At 47.2% G+C, this 19,802-nt stretch overlaps 1 long non-coding RNA gene across 1 annotated transcript in view; it reads left to right on the top strand.

The window, feature by feature from the left end:
- Positions 1 to 19,802, top strand: part of LOC118524087 (uncharacterized) — a 112,278-nt gene that overhangs the window by 33,705 nt on the left and 58,771 nt on the right. Inside the window, exon 4 of the long non-coding RNA XR_013441559.1 lies at positions 5,124 to 5,254. This is a non-coding gene — a long non-coding RNA (uncharacterized LOC118524087). The remainder of the gene's footprint in view (positions 1 to 5,123; positions 5,255 to 19,802) is intronic.

Here is a 19,802-nt window from a genome sequence, read left to right as displayed (position 1 = left end):
TACTTGTCTTTGGGGAAGAATGAATGGTTTGAGAAGGTACGGGAGTGCCCTTGTGCTTGGCGTTAATCAGGAGCCATCCACGCAGCTCTTCTGAACATCAGCCCTTCGTCCGGCCTTGTCTTTCTCCCGGCCGCGTGGGGTCACGGGGAGGGGGTTGGACACGCTCTGGAGACAGAAATCCAGGTTTGCACCAGGTTTCTGCCACATATTAACTTTGCTGTGCCTCAGTTTCCCTGTCTGTACAACGTGGCTTGGTTTACCTGCCTCACTGGATCCTCGTGTGGGTTAACGGGATTGTTGAGCCTGCTCTAGGCCCCCACCTCCCTCGGCCTCACCCCTCGGGCCACCAGCCTGGGCAGGCGCAGGAGGGGCGGGGGTGGGGGCTCTGCCTGCTCCTGGCAGGACCCGCTCGCTGCAGACCTCACCACTACCGTCTCTCTGGCGGACTGCTGAGTGGCTCCGTCACTTCCTCCCACCCGGTGCACTTTGTTCCGCACGAAACACCCCGCACGGCCAGGTCACCCTCACCTGGACTCACGGCCCCGAGGGTCTCCGTGCCTCCTGACCTCACCTCCGGCCCCGCCCACGACAGGCAAAGAACAGAGTTACTCTCCTGGCAGGAGTGACTGGCCTGACTCTCCCGAGTGTGAAGGTGCAGCGGTGCGGGGCTGGGCAAGAAGACGCGGGACTCGGGGCATCCACGCGGCCTTTCAGCGTCCAGGGTAGAGGCGAGTCAGCAGCTGCGTGAGAAGCCCTGCGACGGCAAGGGCCCCCATCCCTTGGGCACCCCTGGGTGTGGTGGCATTGCCCCCGCCCCCCGATGTCGGGGGGGGCCCAGCACACACGTGAGCAGCAAGGAGAACCCGCGTGGGGAGCCTGCCTCGCTGGGGTGGCGGCTACAGGGCTCGCTTCTGCCCCTTGTCCTTGCGACCCACAATTCTGTGACACTGGCCGGGGTTCCCGGTGGAACCCCGCCTGACTCCCTGTCTGTGACAGCCGGTGCCACGCCCTTAAGTGGCTCCTCCCCCGTCCCCCCGCACCATCCCCACGCCCAGGACGGCCCCCCACAGGGGCCACCTGCACACAGTGATCCCTCAGACTTGGCGCGGCGAGCCCAGTGACGTGCAAGTGATGCCCACGTTTGGTTTTAGAGGATCGGCGATGTTTCTCAGATGGATTAGGAGTGCAGCGTGGAGGAGGCGGAGGGACTTTCCAGCAGGAACATCACACAGGGGGACACGTCCTTCAGCTTAGGGGTGGCAAACGATGATCCACACGCCAAACCAGCCCAACACATGTTCCTGTAAATAAAGTTTTATTGGTCCACGTGTGCTGGTTTCAGCCTGCAGCAGAGCAGGGGGCTGCAAAGGGGACCTCACGCCGCACAGCCCCGAGTTCCTCTCTGGCCCCTTACAGCACGAGTTTGCCATCGGCCCTTCGTGGAGCTGTGGAGCCCGTGGGGGGCAGTAAGCAGGGGCGACGCGACCGGATAACGTCCTAGAGAGGTCACTTTCTCGGGCGGTGTCGGGTGAGGAAGCGAAGGGCCTGGCCGAGGACGTTCAGAGCTGCATGCAGCAGTGGCCGGAGATGGTGGGCGTCAGGACGGAGCGAAGACAGAGCCCGTGGGCTGGGCAGGAGGGCGTGGCCTGGGCCTCACGGAGGAGGAAGGGCTGGCGAGGGGGCCGGCGAGGGGGCCGGCGAGGGCAGCAGGCGCACACATGCACGGCGGTGGCCCGCAGGGCGGACTGTTTCCGCGGGCAGGGCTGGCTTCTCCCAGGCCACCGGCTCCCTGCCTGACTGGGGGCTGTGGTCACGGGGCGACCTCGAAGCTCAGGGCCCTTTCCTGGCTCAGCAGTGAGCTGACTTGCCCTCTGAGTGCTACCATGTCTCACTGCATACGATGTGTGGTGGGGACAACTGCCACGGGAGCATGGCCCCTGGGGCAGAGGGCCGGGAATGCCGCGTGTGATCTTGGCTCCTGAGCAGGTGGTGGCTGGAGAAGGAGGCGCTCACCTCAGCAGGCCGGGGTTGGGGGCGGGGGGCTTGAGGACACATGACAAGTGGGAATGGACCCTGCATTTCTCTACCCGGTCTGCGGGTGTGGACCACGAAGCCGCAGGAGCCTGGCAGGTGTGCGAGAAAGACCCGGACGGGCCTCTGGAGCGCGCTCCTGATAACCTCATCCTTTATTTACTGCTGGGTCCATGGATGCTCCTTGTAAGTAAGGAGCCTGGGAGGAAAGGCCTGTAAATTCCATTCAGGACACCTGTCCGCTTTGTTCTCAGTTGTGCTTGAAAGAGAACAGGGGTAAACTTCTGTCTGCTTTTTTCTCAGCCGTGAACTTGCACCTCTGTGTGTCCCTCTTCTTCCTCCTCACTTGTGTGTGTTCTCAGCTCCTGTTATTCATCAGTTACTTGGGGCTGTTTGTAATCTGATGACGTATTAGAAGGTAGCGCAGCTTGCCGGCTGCCTTATTTCTCCTTGACCAAACTCTAAGCCAGCTGGGCCTTCTTACTCGAGCATAAAGTTTTATGAGGGCAGTTACAGCTGCAACTCCTAAATTTAATACAAAGAAAAGTCCATATAAATATTTTGGAATTCTTTAGTTAATTAGTAATATCACAGAAGTCACTCTGTATATCATGCTAGATCATTTGAGTTTGAAAGTTTAAAAAAAGTGCAATTAAAATATACCTCTTTATTTTCATGGCAGCGTAATTATTTGATGGGACTACTTTAAAGCTTCTGAGGCATCAACTATTCTTCTGTTGGAAGAAGTCTCTCTGACCTTTCTGGCTTGTGTGGTAACTGCGGAGCCTTGGTCCCGCAGGCTTTAACCGAGGCTCCTGGTGGAGCTGCTTGGGTGGTAGGCCCGCTCTCCTCGTGGGGAAGCCTGTCTGCTCTGGGCTCAGTCTCATGCCCTGTCCCCTCTCTGCTGTCCCCCTCCTTGGGGAATACCGTTTGCTCCCAGGGCTCCGGGATCCAGACTGATGGTCCCCCAGTGTCTCTCCCACCCTGAATCTCCCCTGAGCTTCCTGCTTCGAGGGCTCCCCACCTAGCATCTAGAATGCATCTGAAAACCTCACTCAAACGCTCCTTGGCAGCATTCCACGTCCTGGTTGGCGGCACCCCTGTCCCCCAGATCACAGCGCAGAAATGTGAAAGTCATCCTGTTTTCCCCCTTTTCTCTCGGCTCCACTCGGTCTGGCTCGGTCCTGCCGGCCTGACCGACCAGCCACCGGCTCAGCGAACCACCCTTGCTGTTGACCGCCATACACTGGAGCGCTGGGCCCTGTGCTGACTCCTGATGTCTGTCCCTCTGTGTGTCCAGCCCATGCTTCATGCACGAACCATAATTATCTCTTTAAAATGTAAATTACTTCCCATCACTGCCCCTCTTAAAAGCCTCTTAATAGTCTTCTCTCACACTTGGAACAAAATCCAAAATCCTTACCCTGATCTGTAAGGCCTCACGTGGCCTGGTGTGGGTTTTTCCTTAAAATTCACTGGGCGGCCAGAGCTAATCCTTTGTCCACTAAAAATCCCACCGTCCGTGTTATTATTATATTGCTATAGTTCAGATGTCAGTTGCTATATTAAGAGGATAAAGCACATATTTACATATTTTAATCAATACATTATACTACTGGTATGGCTTTTACATATTTAAACTATTCTAATGGATCTTCTTGAAATATCATTAAAGACAGCATATCCTTGACGTCTGTCTCAGGAACATGGATGTGTGGGAAGTTCTCTGCATTGTAGCTAAAAATGCAGCTTTTGTGTTCTGGGCCTATTGGTGTGATGGGGTGAAGTGTCGCCCTCAGTCTGTGTTCCTGTCCTCCCGGAGCAGTCACCCCACAGGCCTCAAGTCCTTTGGTTTTCATGTAAGTTTTAGAATAATCTTATCCACATATGCAAGACTTTTGGTGGGCATTGCATTAATCCACATGTTGGTCTGGGGGCAACCAACATCTTTCCTGTCGAACCTGGCAATCCACGATTGTGGCGTGTCTCCCTGTTACATTTATCTTCTCTAATTGCTTTTTTTGGCATTTTGTGGTTGTCAGCATACACATGTCCTGTGCAGGTTTTGTTAGATCTACACCTAAGTATTTCACCTTGAAAGTAATTTTACATAGTACTGTGTTTTACTCTCAGTGTCTGTTCATTGCTGGTGTGTAGAAATACAGTGGATCTCTGTTCACTGATCCTGTCTCCTGGGAACTTACCCAATTCACTTTTTAGTTCTAGAGCTTTTTGTAGATTTCTTGGGGCTCCATGCACAGATAATCATGCCATCCACAAGTAGAAACCATTTTATTCTTTCCTTTCTGGTCTGTATGCTTTCATTCCCTTTTCTTGCCTCATTGCATTGGCCTGATTTCCCAGCATGTTCTGAGTAAGAGCGGTGAGAACAGACATCTTTGCCTTGTTCCCAAAGTTAGGAGTGAGGCATTCAGCCCTTCACCAATGAGTATGAAGCTAGCTTTGGCTGTTGGTACATGTTCAGAATTAAGTTGAGGAAGTTCCCCTCTATTCTTACTTTTCTGAGAGTTTTTATCATGAATGGGTGTGATTTTTTTCAAATGCTTTTTCTATAATGATTGATATGGCCATGTGGTTTTTATTCTTTAGCATGATAATATGGTGGACTACATTGATTTTTTTTTCTTTTTCTTTTTTTAACTGACAGGCTTTTTGCATCTTTATTATTGAGTTTTGAATTTACTCTTGTTTTTGGTGCACAGGTATTCTTGTTTTTTATTAATTTTTTTTAAAAAAGATTTTATTTATTTATTAGAGAGAGAGTTGGGGGGGGAAGCAGAGGGAGAGGGACAAGCAGACTCCACACTGAGTGTGGAGCCTGATGCAGGGCTCAATCTCATGACTCCAAGAGCATGACCTGAGCCGAAATCAAGAGTCAGACACTCAACCAACTGAGCCACTCAGGTGCCCTCTTACTAAGTTTTTAATTTCAATTCCAGTATAGTTATATACAGTGTTGTATTAGTTTTAGGTGTACAATACAGTGATTCAGTAATTCCATACATTACTCAGTGCTCATCATGATAAGTATGCTCTTAATCCCCACCTATTGCATCTGTCCCCCCACCCAGCTCTCCTCTGGTAATTGGCAGAAGACATGAACAGACATTTCTTCAAAGAAGACATACAGAGGGCCAGCACTGGTTGACTTTTGAATATTGAACCAGCTTTGCATTCTGGAAATAAATTGTCATCGGTCATGGTATGTAATTATTTTCCTATTGTGCTGAACTCTGTCCCTTTGCTGAGGCTTTCCATTTTTCTATTTGTTTCCAGTGTATCTGTACTTGTGGATGCATTTTATAATGGCTGTTTAAAATCCTCATTAGATAATTCTAATATGTTGGCCATATTGGTTTTGGTGTCTCCTCATTAGCTCTGACTCATTATCAGTCAGAGATATTCTTGGTGTTTAGTATGACTGGAACCTGGACGACTAGGGTATTATGGTATGGTACTGGATCTTGTTTAAGTCTCTGTTTCGGCGTGCTGTGGCAGAGAAAAGGAAGTGCCGCCTCATTGCTGCCAAGTGGGGGGAAAAGTGCAGGTTGTCCACTTGGCCTCCATGACACTGAGCTGGGGGAGCCCCGTGGTGCTGCTGGGCAGAGTTGGGAGTGTGACTCCCCAGTGGGCCCCATTGATTCCTCTGGTCTTGCAATGTCAGGACTGCTCCCCACATGGCCTCCCCTGACACCATGATTGGGCGACTGTGAATGTCCTGACTGGGGTCACCCCAACAACCACAGGGTAGCCTTTGTCCTCTTCTGCCTGCTTCCGTCCCAGGACCCAGGCATTTTTTGCAAATAGCTTTGGGAGACCTAGGGGGACCCTGCCATACACACCTGGTGAGCACGCTCCTGGTGAAGTCGGCCTATCAGCAAGTGTCTTGGGTCTGTGCCCTGTGGAGAGCACGGCCTCTGGTCGTTGGGTACCTGAGTTCAAATCCCAGCTCCACCATTCTTGGCAGTGGGACCTGGAGCACGTTACTAAACCTCAATACTTCAGTTACTTATTCCATAAGGTGGGGATGATAATAAGGTTATAGGGGGGTTACCTGAGCTAATAACGTGTAAACCCCTTAGAAGAGTACCTGGTGCACAGACCGTGGTACATGAGTGTTTACATTTGCTGTTGTTATCAATGCCGCCCAGTTAGGTGACCTGGGACACTGCCATCTGTCCCCCGCCCCTGGGCTCTCTGTGGTCATCTGGCCTTTTACGGCCAGTGCGAAGGGTGCGGGTGCCCGCCGGGGTGGCCAGACCGTGTCCAGGCTGAGGACTAGGATCTGACGTGTGAACAAGGATGGCGGCGAGAAGCGTGGACGGTGGTTCTTATGACAGTCGGCAGTTGTGCGGGCCAGGGTGGCTGGGGCCATCACGGGTGTCACCGTGCCCTCCGGGGCCAACCCCTGCCCGCAGCGCTGCTTCTGCGCCCCAGGCAAACCCGACCACTTCTGCCTGTTTGTGCGAGTACGCTCCCGCCCACGTGGGTGTGACTCTAGTTCCCACGTTCTTCCCAGCAACTGTCCAAAGTCCTGAGTCTCTAACTCAGCTTCTACGTCTAGAAGGAGAGGCTTCCACAGTTCACACAAGAGCGAGGTTTCTCAGAAGTGGTCACGCCATCGTCTGTCCCCTACACTTTTCTTGTGTCCTTCGCTCCTGCCTCCAAGGGTGAGGGCTCACCCCACCGGGGTTCTGGAAGTGTCTAGACTCCACAAATTCAGGTCGGTGTTAGATCCTGAGGCTGCTGGAGCAAATGACCACAAACTGGGTGGCTTACAACAACAGAAGTGCATGTCCTCACAGCTCTGGAGGCTGGAAGTCTGAGGCCAAAGTGTCAGCAGGGTCGGTTCCTTCTGAGGCCTTGAGGGAGCGGCAGGGGGAGTGTTCCAGCCTGTCCAGATCTGGGGATTTGCTAGCGGCCCTTGGTGTTCCTTTGCTTCTGGAAGCATCACGTCGTCGCTCTAGGCTCTGCCCTCACCGGCACGCGGTGCCCCTCCTGTGTGTCTCTGCATCCAGATGTCCTTCTTCTTACAAGGACACCATTGCCTGCATTAAGGGCCACCCTACTCCAGGACACCTGCAAAGACCTTGTGGCCACATTCACGGGTGCCTGCGGTTACGACTTTTTCATAGCTTCTCAGGGGACCCAATTCAACCCACAACCAGGGGTAACAGTGATGTCCAAGCGGGGACCTCTGCTGGGTCAGAAATGTCACCCCCGCCGCAGTGTGCAGAGAGTGCGGATGGGGAAGGGTCCTGGGCAGGGGAATACGAGTAGAGACACGATTAAAGTTGTTCCGGAAAGAGATTAAGTTCTGAACCAGTGAGCGGGGTTTGGGGTAGATCACGTTGTCTCTTTAAAATTTTGTGTCCCAAATTCAAAGCCTTTTTGTAGTCTCCCCCTCCCCTTTAATGCCAGGTGTCTGAGCTCTGCACACAGGCGTTTCCTGGGCTCGTCCCCGTTCTGCTGGAGGCCACGCTTATCACGCTGTCCACGATGGAGGCTGCGCAGCTGTGCATCTGGGCTGGTGGGAGCCAAGTTTGTTTATGTAAATTTTGTTTTATTTTAGTCTTTCCAATGACTGCCTTGGGGCTTTAGTTCTGAGCCAAGGGCAGGGAAGAAAAGCCTTTATTGCTGAGATGTAGGCATTTGGGATAATACGTGAAGCAAACATCAGCTCGCACCTAGCGAGCCCTTCCCGAGCAGCTCACTTTCCTCAGTGATTCTCGGAGAAACAGACACTGTTCCCACCTGGGGCAAGTCTGTCAAACGTCTTTTCTCTTTCATTTCCACAGCTTTATTTAGCTTTTGAAAAATTCCTTTAAATATATTATGTCATTCTAGTATATGTTTTCTTCCTTTATAATTATTCTTGAGCCCAGGCTGCAGCAAAGGGAGAACAAGCAACAGCAATGATGGATTTGTAGGCAATTATTTTCTTACAAATTCTTCCATTCTAAATACAAGTGAGTCTTTCCAAATCTCATTATGTGAAGTAGATGGTCAGGAGAAGGCTATGGTCATCAGTAAAATATTTTCAATTACATTTATACGTGCGTTAAAGTTGAAGAGGGTATTGAAGGTGATGGAGAAGACCCTGATGCGAGGATTCGTTGTTTTAGAGTGTTTACTGACCCGACTCTGTGTCGGGAAAGGGTGGGCCATGGGGGTGGGGAGAAGAGCAGGACCCCCGTGGATAAAGGCCCTGCCGTCTGTCCGTGTGGGCCACGAAGGCCCAGATGCTTAACCCTGCCACTCCCTGACCCGCTCTGCCACATTCTTCCCAAACCCTCCAGCGCCCCGAGCCGCTGCCTCCAGAAGGAGGGTGCGCCCTCCACCTCTGTCCCCTGCACCCTCCTGTGTCCTTTGCTCTCCTCCAAAGAAGACTCTTCTTCAGGCTCCCTGATCCTACTCCCTCTCTCTGGTACACAACGGTTCGTGCAATTGGAAAAACCACAAACAACATTTTTTGGTCAACATCACTCAGCATGCCAATACGTGTCATTGCAGTTGTGCCCAGTCCCGAGAGTCCCTCTGGCTCTGAGTTGAGGGGACCGTGGAAAGGCCAGTGGGCGGGGGCAGGCCATGGCCACAGCAGTCAAGGAGGTCAGAGGCATCTAGGAGTCAAACACACGAAGCCCTTGTGCTCGCTTCGGCAGCACATATACTAAACACACGAAGCCCTCTGAGCTTGGCCACGGCGTTCTGACGGTTCTGTGCCAGTGGTCTTGCCCCAGAGTCTCCCGGGTTGGGATCTGCTGCTCTGCCTGGCCATGCTCTCCTGCCTTCCTCCTTCACTCATCCCCTTGTGCTGTTTATCCTTCCTCACCTCCCCATCCTTTCCCGTGGCCCTGAAATCCCCCTCATGTGCCCAGAGATGGCCTGGGAGGACAGGTGGCCCAGACCCACCAGCCTCTAAATATATTTATATTGTCCGCTTGGAGGAGGAAAGTGGAAGGTCTAGCACTGAACATAAATGGGCAAATGGAAACTAAGAACAGTGGCGTGTATTTTGCACTTGACCCTGAGAGCCCACCATGCACTGCAGAGTCGTTCTGTCTTGGGGGCTGTGCCTGGGCCTGGAGGCAAAGTGCCCATCCCCACACGTGCTGTCCCGCGGGTTCAGCCTCCCCTGTCAGCCGGGACCCAAAGAATCATGGCGCGCCTTCCAGGGTCTTCCCTTCCCACCTGCTCAGCGTCATGGCCGTCACCGTGAGCACAGGGAGTGATGGCTCCCGCCTGGAGTCTGAGTGGCTGTGCAGCCCTGGAGAGGTCCCCGAGTCAGCAAGTCTGCCACTGCACCTGGGGCTGATCTAGAGCCTAGAGCGGGCCTTCGCTGATGGCCAAGTGACTGCCCTGCCACGTTGTCGGGCTCGGCCTATGGCTTGCTGCCTGGTCTGCCCACAGGAGGCTCAAGTTTCCACCAGCGGGGAGACCTGCCAGCCCCCCGCAGACCCTCCCCCGTCCTGATCTCCTCGCGGGAAGCCGGCGGCTGCCACTGGTGTGTCCAGTGAACAGTGAGTGAGCGTCCCCCATGCCACGGAGACTTGGGGTTGTTCACACCTACAGCAGACACTGACTGACACCCCGTCTTTGTCAGTGCTGGATTTTGCCAGATTTTAGTCTATCATTCTGAGGCTTTAATTTGCTTTCCCAAATTAGTAATGGAGTTGAGGTTTTGTTTTGTTTTCATTTTTCTGACTCCTCGTGGTTCTACTTCCGTGACAGGCCCGATTCTAGTTATTTGTTGACCTACAGGAGTGCTTTCTGCCATCCGGATACTGCTCTTGGGTTGGATGTGTGTGTTCCAAAGACCTTGCCCCATTGTTATGCGTTGTCTCTTCATTCTCTTTAGGGTGTCTTTAGAGATCAGACACTCTTAATTTTAAATTAATTCTTAATTTTAAAGTTAAATAGGTCAGTTTTTCTCTCTGGTTGTGTTTTTTACATCTGTTTATAAGAAACCATTTTGTATCCTGTGACTTTACTGAACTTGTTTGTCAGTTTTAGCAGTTTTTTGGTTGAGTCTTAAGGGTTTTCTGTATATAGTATCATGTCATCTGCAAATAGTGAAAGTTTGGCTTCTTCCTTACCAATTTGGATGCCTTTTATTTCATTTTCTTGTCTGATTGCTGAGGCTTGGACTTCCAGTACTATGTTGAATAAAAGTGGTGAGAGTGGGCATTCCTGTCTTCTTCCTGACCTTAAGGGGAAACCTGTTAGTTTTTCTCCATTGAGGATGATGTTAGTTGTGGGTTTTTCATACATGCCTTCTATTATGTTGAGTTATGTTGCCTCTAAATCCACTTTGTCGAGGGTTTTTATTATGATTGGATGTTGTACTTTGTCAAATGCTTTTTCTGTGACTATTGAAATGATCATAAGGATTTTATCCTTTCTTTTATTTATGTGATGTATCATGTTGATTGATTTGCAAATATTGAACCACCCTTACAACCCAGGAATAAATCCCACTTGATTTTGGTGAATGCTTTTTTTTAATGTACTGTTGGATTTGGTTTGCTAGTGTTTTATTGAGGATTTTTGCATCCATGTTCATCAGGGATATTGGCCTATAGTTCTCTTTTTCAGTGGTGTCTTTACCTCGTTTTGGTATCAGGGTAATGCTGAACTAATAGAATGAATTTAGAAGTTTTCCTTCCTCTTCTATTTTCTGAATAGTTTGAGAAGAATAGGTATTGACTCTTCTCTAAACGTTTGGTAGAATTCCCCTGTGAAACCATCTGGTCCTGGGCTTTTGTCTGTTGGGAGATTTTTGATTATTGATTCAATTTCTTTGCTGGTTATTGGTCTATTAAAGTTTTCTATTCTCTCTGTTTCAGGTTTGGTAGTTTACATGTTTCCAGGAATTTGGCCAGTTCTTCTCAGTTATCAAATTTGTTGGCGTATAGTTTTTCATAATATTCTCTTATAATTGTTTGTATTTCTGTGCTGTTGGTTGTTATTTCTCCTCTCTCATTAGTGATTTTATTTATTTGGGTTCTTTCTCTTTTTTTTCTTGGTAAGTCTGGCTAGAGATTTATCAATTTTATGGAGTTTTTCAAAGAACCAGCTCCTGGTTTCATTGATCTGTTCTTTTGTTTTTTTGTTTCTATATTATTTATTTTTGCTCTAATCTTTATTATTTCCTTCCTTCAGCTAATTTTGGGTTTTCCTTGTTCTTTTTCTACCTCTTTTAGGTGCAAGTTTAGGTTGTTTATTTGAGATTTTTCTTGCCTCATGAGTTAGGCCTGTATTGCTATAAACTTCCCTCTCAGAACTGCTTTTGCTGCATCCAAAAGGTTTTGGACTGTTGTGTTTTCATTTTCATTTGTTTCTATGTAATTTTTAGTTTCTTCTTTGATTTCCTGTTTAACCTATTCATTGCATGTTGTTTAACCTCCATGTATTTGCGTTCTTTCCAGATTTTTTTTTCATGGTTGATTTCTAGTTTCATAGTGTTGTGGTCAGAAAAGATGTATGGTATGACTTTGATCTTCTTGAATTTGTTAAGACTTGTTTCGTGGCCTAAAATGTGATCTATTCTGGAGACTATCCCGTGTGCATCGAAAAGAATGTGCATTCTGCTGTTTTACAGTGGAATGTTCTGAAATATCTGTTAAGTCCATCTGGTCCAATATGTCATTCAAAGCCATTATTTCCTCATTGATTCTCTGTTTGGATGATCTGTCCATTGATGAAAGTGGGATATTAAAGTCCCCTACTATTATTGTATTATTATTGAATTAGTTCTTTTATGTTTGTTATTAGTGTTTTATATATTTGGGTACTCCTATGATGGATACATAAATACTTACAATTGTTATATTTTCTTGTTGCATTGTTCTCTTTATTATCATATTGTGTCCTTCTTTGGCTCCTATTACAGTCTTTGTTTTAAAGTCTATTTTGTCCAATATAAGTATTGCTACTCTACCTTTCTTTTGACATCCATTTGCATAATAGATGTTTTTCCATCCCCTCACTTTCAGTCTGTAGGTGTCTTTAGGTCTAAAATGAGTCTCTTGTAGGCAGCATATAGATGGGTCTTTTTTTTTTTTTTTTTTTTTGTCTATTCTGTTACCTATGTCTTTTGGTTGAAGTGTTTAGTCCATTTACATTCAAAGTAATTATTGATAGATATGTATTTATTGCCATCTTATTACTTGTTTTGTGGTTGTTTCTGAATATTTTCTCTGATCTTTTCTTGTCTTTCTCTCTTTCATGGTTTGCTGGTTTTCTTTAGTGATATCTTTTGATTTCTTTCTCTTTATTCTTTGCTTATTTTTTAGTGGTTTTTGATTTGTGACTACCATAAGTTTGTATATAACATCTCCTACATGTAACAGTCTATATTAAGTTGATGCTCATTTAAATTTGGACTCATTCTTTACTCCTCTCCTCCCACATTTTAGGTATATGGTATCATATTTTATATCCTTTCATTTTGTGAGTTTCTTGACTGATGTTTTACAGAAATATTCATTTCTACTGCTTTTGTGTTTCTTATCTTTGTACTGTCACTTTTGGTCTCTCCTTTCTACTCAAAGAGTTTCCTTTAATATTTCTTGCAGGGCTGGTTTAGTGGTCATAAACTCCTTTAGTTTTTGTTTGTCTGGAAAACTCTTCATGTCTCCTTCTATTCTGAATGAGGGCCCTACTGGATAGAGTATTGTTGGCTGCAGATTTTTCCCATTCAGCACTTTGAACATGACACTCCCTTCTGGCTTGCAAAGATTTTGTTGAAGAATCTCCTTCTAGCCTTATGGGTTTTCCCTTGTAAGTTACTGACTACTTTTATCTTGCTGCTTTTGAGATTTTTTTTTCTATATCACTATATTTTGCAAATGTAATTACAATATGTGTTGGTGTGGGTCTGCTTTTGTTGGTTTTGATGGGTGTTCTCTGTGCCTCCTGGATCTGGATATCTGTTTCCTTCCCCAGATTAGGGAAGTTTTTGGCTATTATTTCTTCAAATAAATTTTCATCCCCCTCTTCTCTCTCTTCTTCTTCTGGGACTCCTTTAATAAAAATGATATTACCTTTGATGGAGTCACTGAGTTCCCTAAGTTTGTTTTTGTTTTGTGGAATACTTTTTCCTGTCTTTTGTTCAGCTTGGTTACTGTTTTCTCAGTCACTAATTTGTTCCTCTCCTTCTAGCCTGCTGTTCATTCCGTCAAGCATGTTTCTCATTCCATTTATTGAGCCCTTTATCTCTCTTATTCCTCATCTCTATGTTAAGGGTCTCACTCATGTCTTCCACTCTTCTCAGGTCCAGTGAATATCCTTATGATCATTGCTTTAAAGTCTCTACCGGGCATGTTACTTATATCTGTTCTGCTCAGATCTCTGGCTGTGGCCTTGTCCCATTCTTTCATTTGGAATAAATTTCTCTCTCTCCTCACTTTGTCTGTGTCTCTGTGTGTTTCTGTGTGTTAAGAAACTCAGTTATGTCCTCTGCTCTTGAGAGTAGTGACTTCATGAAGAAGATGTCCTGGAGCGGCCTGCAGTGTGGTGTCTCCCCTGCACCTTCTCCAGACCCCGGCACTTCAGGAGAGTATCCTGTGTGTGCTGCTTATGCCCTGCGGTTGTGTCCGAGTCACTTTGCCTTTTAGTGCAGTTGTCTGCACTGAATCCCCACCTGACGTGGGTTGTGCTTGCTCTCTGTGGTGTTAGTGGGGCCGAGGCAGGCAGCTCTGAGGGGGTGTGCTTGCCAGGGAACTTGGGAGCTGGTGGCAGTGTTAGCAGAATTTGCGCTGGGCCACGAGTCCTATGCCGGATCCCCTGAAGCCCTTGCAGTAGCTGGGGGCACACCACTGGGTGCGGTGCATGATGGTGGCTGGGGTGTATGGCTGGGCACAGCATGTGACCAGGCATTGTAAGGGGAGAATTGGGGACGTGGGGGTGGAGCGAGTGGAGGCTCAGGGGAGTCAAGGAAAAGAAAAATATTAAAAACAGGAAGGGGGTGGTCCATGTGAAACCCATTAGGTTTGTTTGCTGGTGCTTATTGAAGTTAGGCTCCTGCTTTCCACAGAGATGGGGAGATGGGTGTCATCTTCAGGTGTCAGCTGCAACACACAGTGGATTCTTCTGGCTGCCTTGGGTTTTCTCAGACATTTTAAGAGAGGCTGGTGTCATCTTAGGGATATGGCCTTGAGCTGTTAGAAACTCTGTTTCTGTTTGTTCAGGTCTTTATAGGACAAGATTGGGACCTCATCAAGAAGAGGGCTCAGCAGAACATGACTAGAGTTTGGTCAAGAGAGTTTTTGTCAATATACACATTTTTACATTTTTATAGCTTCTCTTATGTTTTTCAATAAGGCTGTATAATTTGCTCCGTAATATCCTTGAAATTTTTATTACATTTCTTACTAGAGATATTAATTTTTTTGTGATTTAAGTAGCATCTTTTTATTTTCTACTTAAAAAATTTAAAATCTAGGGACACCTGGGTGGCTCAGTTGGTTGAGCGTCTGCCTTCAGCTCAGGTCTTGATCTCAGCATCCTGGAACTGAGTCCCGTGTTGGGCTCCCTGCTTGGTGGGAAGCCCGCTTCTCCCTCTGCCTGCCGCTTCCCCTGTTTGTGCCCTCTCTCTCTCTGATAAATCAATTAAAAAAATTTAAAATGTATAGGAAAGTTAGTAGAATGACACAGTGAATACTCACATGCCCTTCACCTGGGCTCACCAGCTGTTAGCATCTTATAACATTTACTTTCTCTCTCTCTCACTCTCCATAGATATGTGTGTGTATACATATGTCTGTGTGTGTGTGTGTGTGTATGTGTATCTCTATATATTTTTTTTACCAACATCATGCCACTTCATTTCAGGTTATATTAGCTAAGAATAAAAAACATAAATCCACATGATTGTCACACTCATGAAGTTTAATATTGATATAATATTATTATCCAACATGTAATTCACATTCAAATGTCACTGATTATCTAATCATAATATTTGTTGTAGTCCCCCTTTATCTGATTTAGAAGCCTATTAAGGGTCACACTTGGGATGCCTGGGTGGCCCAGTTGGTTAAGCGTCTGCCTTTGGCTCACGTCATGATCCCAGGGTCCTGGATCGAGTCCTGTATCAGGCTTCTTACTCAGTGGGGAGCCTGCTTCTCCCTCTGTCTGCCATCCCCGCTTATGTTCTCACTCTCTCTCTCTGACAAATAAATAAATAAAATCTTTAGAAGAAAAAAGGATCACACTTCGCGCTGCACAGCCACAGGACCTTGGTCTTCCTTAATCTTGCTCCTGAGGCTCTTGAATTGCTGGTGTGCTGTCAGATGCCCTCGACAAGGTCCTGCACTGGGGTGGAGGTGAGTCTCTTCCCTTTGCATCGTACTGGGAGGCATGTGGTTTGTTCCATTACTGGCATGTGAAGCTTGACCACTTGGTCAAGTTGCATGTTCTAGATTTCTCCATTATAAGTGATTTTGGGGGTGATTCTTTGAGGCACTGTGAGTATCCTGTTCCCACCAGAGTCTTTCACCCAGTTGTTGTAGTGGCCATTGCTGAATCTTGTTTGAATCATTACTGTGCCAGGGACAAAATAGTGATTTTCTGTTTCCATAATTTATTCCTCATTCATTGGTTAGCATTCTTCTATCCTGAAGACCTTCTTCCTCATTCTTTAATAATTTTAGTATCAGAATAGATTCCCCTCAAAGATTTATAATCCACTTGATCATTATTCATTTCATCATTCAAATCATCCCAAATTCAGCCAATGGGACCCTCTTTAAGCTGGTATCTGGGTCCCAATCAATGTTTGAGAAATAAGTAGTATCTGGTAAAAATTGCATCTTTCTATTTGCTTGTTGCCTACGTATCTGATTTTGCTATACTGATCTTACTTCCAGCAACCTTACTTAACTCTTCACTTCTAATATGGTATCTGGAAATTCTTTTGATTTTATATATTGATAATCATACCCCTATGCATAATGACAATTTAATTTAATTCTTTCCAATTATCTTTTTATTTCTTTTGTTACTTAGCTGGCTAGAACCTCCTAGACAAGGCTAATTCTATATAAGAAAACATTTACAAAAAGCACTATTGTCTCCTTCCTAATTTTGATGTTTCAACATTAAATATGATGTTTGTTTTGGGTTATTAGTTGCTATCCTTTCCTCCATTAAAGAAGGTCTCTCTCTCTCTCTTCTTTAAATCACTGAGTTTTGTTTTTTAATAACTAATAGGGTTTGGATTGTATCAAACACTTTGTTTTGTACTTGTTAAGATGATTATGTTTTTTGTCCTTTAATATATTAATGTGGTAAATCACAATAATATCTTTTGCATGGGAATCATCCCTGCATTATTGGTATAAACCTTATTTAATATATTTAATATATTCTACACTTAGCTTGACAACATTTTGTTTAGGCTTTTGGCATGTATACATGAGATTGGCTTCTGTTTTTCCTGTGTCGTATTTCTCTGTTTTACATTATCTAGTTGTCTGAACTCATTTGTGTTTCAGTATTTTGTGTGTCTGCTCTTGAATGTATGGAAAAGCATGTGTATGTAACCTGGGCCTGTTTGTGTGCAGTGTGTCATGGGGAGGAGTGACATGACATTTCCTTGTGGATGTATCTCCTCTCAGGTGTCTAGGACTTTGTAAGGTGGGTGCCTATAACACCGAGAGACCCTCCAGTGGCAGGTCTGGACCTCACATAGCCAAGGTGGGTGAAGGAGGCAGAGTTATGGGAAATCAGATCTCGCCCCAGGGGGTCACCTATCCCCTGGGGGTTGCCTATCCCCGGGTCACCTAGCCCCTTGGGGTCACCTAGCCCTTCAGGGTGGTCTAGCTCAGGAGTTCACAGTCTGGACCTGGAAGGCCCCATGTTTAGGTGCTCTCACACTGCATGTCCCCTTATGTGTCTGTCAGTCAGTTGGTCTCTGCTATCTGTTATGAGCTCCTTGGGCCCAGGGCTCAGTTGTGAAGGGTCAGGGGAGTTCTAAGGACCCTGACTGGAGGAGAAATGCTGTCTGTGGACGGGGATTTTTCGTGTTCTGTGCTGTTTGTTTTCTTCCCAGGTATCAACAAAGACAGGGATGTGTCACACTTGCCCATGACCTAGGATTTTCTTCATGCCTCCTAACAGAGGATTTCCTTATTGTGTCCACAGAGCCTGTGCCTTTTCACCTGAGTCGTAGGTGCCAACAAGGGGGGCTGCAAGCCTAACCCCTGGGTGCGGGGCACTCCCCAGCTACAGGAGTGGTTAGTGTGTGCATGTGTGTGCACGTGAGCAAGTGTGTGTGCCTGTATGTGCCAGTGTGTGTGAGTATGTGCATGTGTCAGTGTGAGCAAGTGTATGCGAGTGACACTGTGCTGGGAGTGTAAGAGTGTTTACATGTGTGAGTGGGTGTATGCAAAAGTGTATGTGCATTGTGATCAGTGTATGAGTGTGATCAAGTGTGTACATGTGTGTGAATGTGAGAGTGTGCATGCATGTGTGAGAGTGAGTGTGCGTGTCTGGAACTGTGCACATGTGAGAGTGTCCGTGTGTGAGAGCATGTGTGCTTGCATGTGTATGTGTGTGTGTGTGCATGGGTGAATGTGAGAGAGTGTGCGCTTGCATGTGTATGTGTGTACACGTGTGTGGATGTGCATGGGTGAATGTGTGTGAGAGCGTGTGTGCTTGCACGTGTACGTGTGAGTGTGCATGGGTGAATGTGTGTGAGAATGTGTGTGTGCTTGTGTGTATGTGTGTACACGTGTGTGGATGTGCATGGGTGAATGTGTGTGAGTGTGTGTGTGCTTGCATGTGTATGCGTGTACACGTGTGTGGATGTGCATGGGTGAATGTGTGTGAGAACACATGCATGTTTGCATGTGTACATGTGTGAGTGTGCATAGTGTGCATGGGTGAATGTGTGTGAGAGCGTGTGCATGTTTGCATGTGTACGTGCGTGTGTGCATGGGTGAATGTGTGTGAGAGTGTGTGTGCTTGCATGTGCACATGTGTGTGTGAGTGTGCATGGGTGAATGTGTGAGAGCACACGTGTGTTTGCATGTGTACATGTGTGTGAGTGTGCATGGGTAAATGTGTGTGAGAGTGTGCTTGCATGTGTACGTGTGTGTGTGTGCATGGGTGAATGTGTTTGAGAGTGTGTGTGCTTGCATGTGCACATGTGTGTATGAGTGTGCATGGGTGAATGTGTGAGAGCACACGTGTGTTTGCATGTGTACATGTGTGTGAGTGTGCATGGGTAAATGTGTGTGAGAGCGTGTGTGTGTTTGCATGTGTACGTGTGTGTGTGCATGTGTGTGTACATGTGTGTGCATGTAGCATGGTGGGGAGTCCGAGACAAGCTGTGGCCTCTCCCCCCTTCTTCCCTTGCCTGCCCTCTCCAGTTCCCGCCCCACTAATCAGGTTGCTTGCTGTCCCGGGAACCTGCCCCGGTCCCCTGATTCCTGCCTTTGCTGAGCTGTTCTTTGTGTCTGCAAAGTCTCTACTCTCTCCGCACTGTTCTGCAAGCTGAAATCCTCCTCTGTCTTCAAGATGCAGATGAAATGCCTTGTTCTCCCTGACGTATCCCAGCTGGGGATAAACATTGCTTCCTCTTTTAAGACTTGGCACGTCTGCCTTGAATTATACATGTGTGCAGTGGAAGGCTCCTTTAGGATAAGGATTATGACTTATTTATCTTCACATTTCCCCTGTAACTCTCTCCACACCAGTACCTCAGGCAGCGTCTGGCATGTCGAAGGTGCTCAATAATTATTTATGAAATCGGCTATTAACTGCTCCTCCTTATTTGTGTGTTTAGTGACATTGTTCAGTTCAGGGGTAAGTGACGCAATCTTGTGAGAAATGGGAGCTTTCTGCCTCCCACCCTGAGGCTAAAATAGTGCCATCCCCTTCCACTGCCTGTCTTCCTGCTTCCCCCCTGGATCTGGCATCTCCTCCCCCTGCCCACCCTTTGCTGCTCTCGCGTGGGCTTCTGTGCCAGCCCAGCCTCCTTCAGCTCAGAGGGCATGCACACGGGAGCATCCTCGGACTGTGGCAGGGCCGAATGCCGTGCCTCAGAGCAGTTCTCGCAGATCCGGGCAGGGAAGTGGCTTCAGCTCCACTCCCATACAGCTCTCTCTTCTGGGAGACTTAGTGGAGGGGCTTGAGAAGCAGCTCTTGAACCCAGTTCAATGCTCTGAATTATCCTCAGGGGTGCTGGAAAATTTCAAAACAAAGTTAATTGCAATTCTTGGTAATGACACACATATTTAACGCCATGCCACGCTTGGAGTCTAAGATGACTATTACAAAAACCTGAATGTCACAACTCCAGGAAGACCACCAGGGTGACTGTATTCTTCTCCTCTGAAAATGGAAAACATGCCCGACACATTGTGACTTCATGCTCTTGAGGATCTGGTGCTCGCAGGGCCTTTCTGAGTCTTGGTCTCCTCAGCTTGGCTTGGCTGGTCTGAAATCCCAAGGTTTAGATTTGCATTTCTGAGATGATTGTATTCAGTCATGTTTGTATTTATTTAGTACCTGGACTATGCCAGGTTTCTGGAAATGCTGATTCTATGGGCAGTTTATATGACACCCAAAGTTGCAGAAGTGACTCCCTGTTTCAGGAGAAAGAATCGATGTTCTCACCTGCTTGCCTACCAGCCCTCTGGCACCAGGTGGCCCGGAGCTGGCTTGCCCCAAGAAATCCAAAATCACAGCCATATTGTTCCCCTAAGCACTTTGTTTTCTTCAACTCCTGGCAACAACTTTCT

This window comes from Halichoerus grypus, chromosome 10 (assembly GCF_964656455.1).
Source record: "Halichoerus grypus chromosome 10, mHalGry1.hap1.1, whole genome shotgun sequence".
Taxonomy (NCBI): Eukaryota; Metazoa; Chordata; class Mammalia; order Carnivora; family Phocidae; genus Halichoerus; species Halichoerus grypus.
The sequence above is the reverse complement of the archived record's forward strand: the minus strand, read 5'-3'. Positions and strand labels throughout refer to the sequence as shown.